We start from the raw sequence: 6,050 nt of genomic DNA on the forward strand, positions 1-6,050 counted from the left end.
AAAAAAAAAAAAAAAAAAAAAAAAGTTAAAAAAAAAAAAAGGTACTCCTTTTTCTTAGGGATTTAGAAAGTCAGGATTGAGATGGGAAGAAGCAGCCACAGTAAGTCAGACATGAATTCTTCCTAGAGGTTATGTTAGACAATATTAACAATGACTACTAATGATGAACTATTTTAATGTCACTTATTTCCTAGGAAAGTCATGACCTTCAGGAATAGTGGTCAATATATTAAGACTCAGTTAATTAAGAAACAAGATTTCTTTCTGACCTACCTATATAATAACTTAGGTATCACATTCCATCTACAGGCAATGTTTCAAATGATGAGCTTAGCATCTGCTAAAGACTGAATGTCTGTGCCTCCCACCCCCAAATGGATATTCTGAAGTCCTTACACTTAGTGTAATGGTATTAAGAGATGATCACTTTGGAGGTGATCAGGTCATGAGAGTAAAGCTCTCATGAATCAGATTAATAAGTACCCTTATAAAGAAGACCCCAGAGAGCTCTCTTGTCCCTTCTGCTATGTGAGGACACATGAGAAGATGGCCATCTATAAACTAGAAAGTGGGCCTTCACCAGACACTGAATCTGCTGGCACTTTGTTTTTAGACTTCCCTGGCTCTGTGCAAAGTATTTGTTGTTTAACTCAGCCTTCGGTATCTTGTTGTAACAGCCCAAGCAGACTAAGACAGTATCTCAGGGGAAAAACAGCCTTGCAAATCTATTAGGGAAATAATTACAACGTAAAGTACTGAATCGGATTTTTTTATGTGTTCCCTCTTCAGTCTGTAATCCAAATATAACTTCATTTTTCTATATTTTTAAAAATATATTTCATCAATTGAAACTTTGGTGAATAATTATATTTCAGGTTCATTCTTTTCCAAAAATTTAATATGAAAATAAAAACCGGTACAAATCATGAGGTTTTTTTTCCCCTATAGCAGTGATTTTTGACTTTATTTTCTTTTTCACTGTTGCCTCCTATAGAGCTGCTGAGACCATTTTTCCTAATGTTTCTGTGAAATTTTAATATAAGTATGCTGACTGTATCTTTATGAAGATATATACTTTATGCAGATATATATACTGCATATATACTTATGTTGTATTCATAAAAACAATAGTAAAAAATGACACTATTTCAATACAGAGTTAAGAGTAACTAGAATAATATTAAGAATGAAAAAATCACATTTTCAAGTAACATAAAAATGTGGTAATATTTAACTTTATAATTCATTTGTGAGTAATAGTTACTTGTGAACATTATGCTAATGTGTTATAGAAAGACATAATAGCGTAATCAAGCTTTAAAAATCATCCAGGGGCGCCTGGGTGGCGCAGTCGGTTAAGCGTCCGACTTCAGCCAGGTCACGATCTCGCGGTCCATGAGTTCGAGCCCCGCGTCGGGCTCTGGGCTGATGGCTCAGAGCCTAGAGCCTGTTTCCGATTCTGTGTCTCCCTCTCTCTCTGCCCCTCCCCCGTTCATGCTCTGTCTCTCTCTGTCCCAAAAATAAATAAACGTTGAAAAAAAAAATAAAAAAAAATAAAAAAAAATAAAAATCATCCAAAATAAGTTTCCCAAGAAAAATCCAAACAAAAGAACACATTTTGTAAAAATTTTTTTCAATGCACTTAACTTTGAACTTTTGCTTAAGATGAGAAAATAATGTATCCCTTAAGTAAGATATTCTCTTTTTTTTGTACTTGGCGTAATTAATGATGAGTTAAATAAACTTGTAGAGGTAATCAGTAAAATATAAATCATTTTTATTTTACTCCCAAAGTACAAGTCATCCACAAAACACTGAAGATCAAATATAAACAATATCCACAGAGCCGCCAACAGAAGCCCATACGCATGTGCAGACCATCTCTGGTCTGTAATCTTGTCTGATTACAGACATGTGTTTGCACTAATGCATCTGTCATAACTCACTGTCATGGCTGCTCGTGTCAAATCTGAGAAAACTAAACAAGAATAATTAAATTTTAAGGAATGTAATTTTGTTGGTGCAGTTAAGCTTTAGAGGCCATAACCATATATAAGGGTTGTTGTTTTTTTAACTTCTTCCCAGAACCTATTTTCATCTTCATCCCTTTTGGAGTTTACAACCCCAGAGACTTCATACCCTTGAGTTATGGAGTTCTAAAGCTATACAAATTATCTATTTCCTCGCTTGTCTAAAAATGGGAATTATGCCATAATTATAATTCTTGTTCTCCTGTTTATAAAAACAAATTAAGAGATACTGTCTGCCATAAAGATGATTAGTCTACTCTTCCATATTGGTCTACTGTATATTTCCTTACTTTCCCAGTGAAAACTGATAACAAAACTAAATTAACTAGCATATTGTTAGTAAATTTAACTTATTTGTTAAAAAGTTAATTTTTGTCAATAAGTTAATTTCTCAACTTCTCTGTAACAGCTCAGTATTAAATGGCATCTCTCTTCAATTAAAGAACCACTTGAAACTTTTTATTCTAGAAAAGAGGGTGCAATTCAGAATAAGAGCAGCATATGCTCCTGAATGCCAGAACAGCAATTCTCCATTTGTAAATGAATAAACATTAAAAAAAAAATAATAGCTGTCTTCTTCCGAAGCCTGAGTTAACATAAGGTTTATTATCTTCATCTTCATGTATTTCCAAACCTACCAGAGGGAGCTCCTCCATGTAAAACAAGAGGGAAGACATTGTGTGTGTGTGTGTGTGTGTGTGTGTGTGTGTAATGGAGTGTGTACAACTACTGTTGCATATAAAATAAAAGCACAAGATAACACTATTAGGAATAAATGAAAAATAAGTGATACTTATGGTGAAAATAATTATCTGTCATCCAATGAGATAATTATAACCTTCCCAGCATAGTATTTGGAATTTTTTCCCTGCATCTACATAAATCGAGGGTCTATCTTAATTCATAGTAAATATGACCTTCAGAGCATGTTTGTTTGCTTCGTTTCTGTTTTTACATTTCTTTTTTAGGAAATGTAAAGAAAATACTGTGTGATATTTCTGAAAATGATAGGGCTGAGCACTTACAATTCAGAATGCAATTTCTTGGGCTCTCTAGGGACTGTCACTTGTGTGAAAGGACAGCATGACACAGGGTCATACAGTGCCTTGTGCATTTTAACCTTCCCGTGGGCTAAAATTAGTGAAAAGAAGTATTCTCTTGGCTAATATGCTACTTAATAAAGTTTCTCAGAGATAGATTAAAAAACTTCAGCATAGTTTTGGGTATCAGACACATAATGTGAATGCAAAGACACTTCTCTATGCTTTCTCATTTACCTGTGATGTCAACACCTATTTATTAGATACTGTAGGTAACGCCCTGAAAAAAAGCTTACATGTGAAAGTGTAGACAGACAAGTAGGTCAACAAATACAACATAGTTTTCAATGTGCTGAAATATTGCCATGATTGAGATAATGAGAATACCTGTAAGAAAAGGCAATAGAAGGGACGACCTGGGAAAGTTTCCAAGAGAAGGTGAGGTTTTTAATAACATGGAGGAATAACATAGTCGGTTAATAAGGAAAGGGCTTTCAAAATGGGACAAAGCATCTGCAAATGTATGGAAGTGTAGAACTCCATTCCATGAATAAGAAGCTGTGAGTATTTCAGGGCAATTAGCGTGTCGAGTGTAAGTGGGAAGAATGGTATAATTTGAGAGGATAGAATTAACAGTAAACAAATCATGAATAATCTTGTGACAAGATTAAAGCATATGATGATTCACAAAAAAAAAAAAAAAACTATGAGGCCTGATTAAAATAATGTAAAAAGTGAAGTAGCAATTTGCATTTTAGTTATTTTGGGGCCTGTCAAGAAGATCTGCATGACAAGACAAAGGTGAGGCAGTGAGGCTTATTTCAAATGGATGTTTTGGTTTCTAGTAATGGCAAATTCATTTGATTGGATTTACCCCCACACAGATAACTATGGGATTTGAGATAAATGGCAGATAAATAAATACACAGATAAAAACAAATATTTGAAGGCATTATGGAGTGACAAAAATAAGGCAGGGGCTGGAAAAGAGTCTTAAAAGGTGTCCATTTGGGCCACTGTAATAAAAGTACCACGGACTCGGTGGCTTATAAACAACAGAAATTTATTTCCTAAGTGTTGGCACATTTAGTGTCTGGGCTGATTCACAGATGTCTGTCTTTTCTCTGTTTTCACATGGTGGGAGAGGTGAGGGAACTTTCTTCTATAAGGCTTCTAATCTCATCAACTCCCAAAAGCGCACCTCTAAATACCAGCACATTGGGGATTAAGTTTCAGTATATGAATTTGGGGTTAGGGGAGCAGCAAAACCATTCATTCTACAGCAAAAGGTTAATCCTGAAAGAACAGAACTACAAGGAGTGAGATTTGCCAGTCTGGCACTTTTTGATCTAGGTCATTTCTCAACCTACAAACCTTGCTGAAGTGGGCTTGGGCAAGCTGCATTCCTACTGCCTTGAGGCATCAGAGGCACTTATCAGAGCAAGCAGAACAAGTCAAAAGTTAGAGAAGAGATGAAGAGAGTCACAGCTGTAGGAAACCTGAAGGTATGCATATGAACGTCACCAAATATTGGGCCTGATTACTAAATTATGCACATGCAGGGAAGTGTAAAAGGGACTATAAAAAGAACAAAAGCAGAAAGCTAAAATCATTGAGTGCATTTTAGCTGCTAGCCATCCAAGCAGGCATGGTCTGGCATTTGATTTCAGACCAGGTACTTATCTGCTAGAAAAAAAAAAAATATTCTTCAGAAGAACATCATAGAATTCAGAACCCCTACAATATAACATCTATAGTATTCAATATACAATTACAAATTTACCAATCCTGTAAAGACACAGAACAATATACTCATAATTGAGAGAAAAACTGTCATAAGAGAATGAACCCAAGAACCAAGGTGGTGCAATTAACAGAAAAGAACTATAAAAATAAAAGCTGCTTGATGTGCCAATTTGATGATGGCAGATGATGGAGTCATTAGACTTGAAAACAAAACTCATTAGAAATAGTTCAGTGTAAAATCAGAGAGACAAAAGGATGCAAGAAACAAAATCAGGAGTCTCAGTGCCACGTGGGAAAATATCAAGCCATCAAACATACATGTAACTGGAGTGTTCCAGGAAGAAAGGAGAGAGTAAATGGAAAGAAAAAAATTCATATTTAGTAGTTGAAAAGATCGGCAAATCGTAAAAACCTTAAACCTAGAGAGTCAGCAAAATTCAGTAAGGTGAATCTCCCAAAGAGAGACAAATACAGATGAAATCCACCCAGGCAAATCAAAATCATGCTGCCAAAATCGAAAGATGGAGACAAAACCTTGAGAGTATCCAGGAAAAATTAGCATATTACCATCAGGAAAACTAAAATATATTTGACATCTGACAAGTCATCAGAAAGGAGACAAGAAGATAATGAAATTACATTTGAAATCCAGAGAGAAATATAAACATACGCCAAAGCAAAATTCTGTGTCTGGCAAAACAATCCTTTAAAATTAAAAATTAGAATTCTATTACAGGGCATGATGGTAAAATGGGGACCATATTTGCCCCTCCTGATATAAACAACAAAAACAAAACTAATGGAATAAAAACAAACAACCAAAATCAACTTTTAGGCATTAGAAAACAGACCAAAAGAAACAAACCAAAACACACAAACAAAGAAACAACAACAAAAACAGTGTCCTCTAGGGAAGGAAAACAAATGAGGTAAGCCCTACAATTGTTCTGTATTACTGCCTGGAGAGAGTCTTCAGGCTGAATCATAGACCAGAAAGACCAAAGAAATCCCAGAAGTCCCCCTGAGTTGAAGTAAGAGAGGTGAATTCTCTTAGAGGCCACAGTAGCTAAAACATATGGGTAAGAGAATGGAGAATTGGAAACTACCATAAAAGAAAAGTGCACAAGAGAAAGCTCAGAAAAACTGGAAATAGTTTCCCTAAAATGTTCAGCTGAGTACCTATGATTGGATACGTGTAAGAAATTAACCCAAAGTAAGGGTGGGGGTTAAGGGG

This window comes from Herpailurus yagouaroundi, unplaced genomic scaffold (genome assembly GCF_014898765.1).
Source record: "Herpailurus yagouaroundi ecotype Mexico unplaced genomic scaffold, PumYag 164, whole genome shotgun sequence".
Taxonomy (NCBI): Eukaryota; Metazoa; Chordata; class Mammalia; order Carnivora; family Felidae; genus Herpailurus; species Herpailurus yagouaroundi.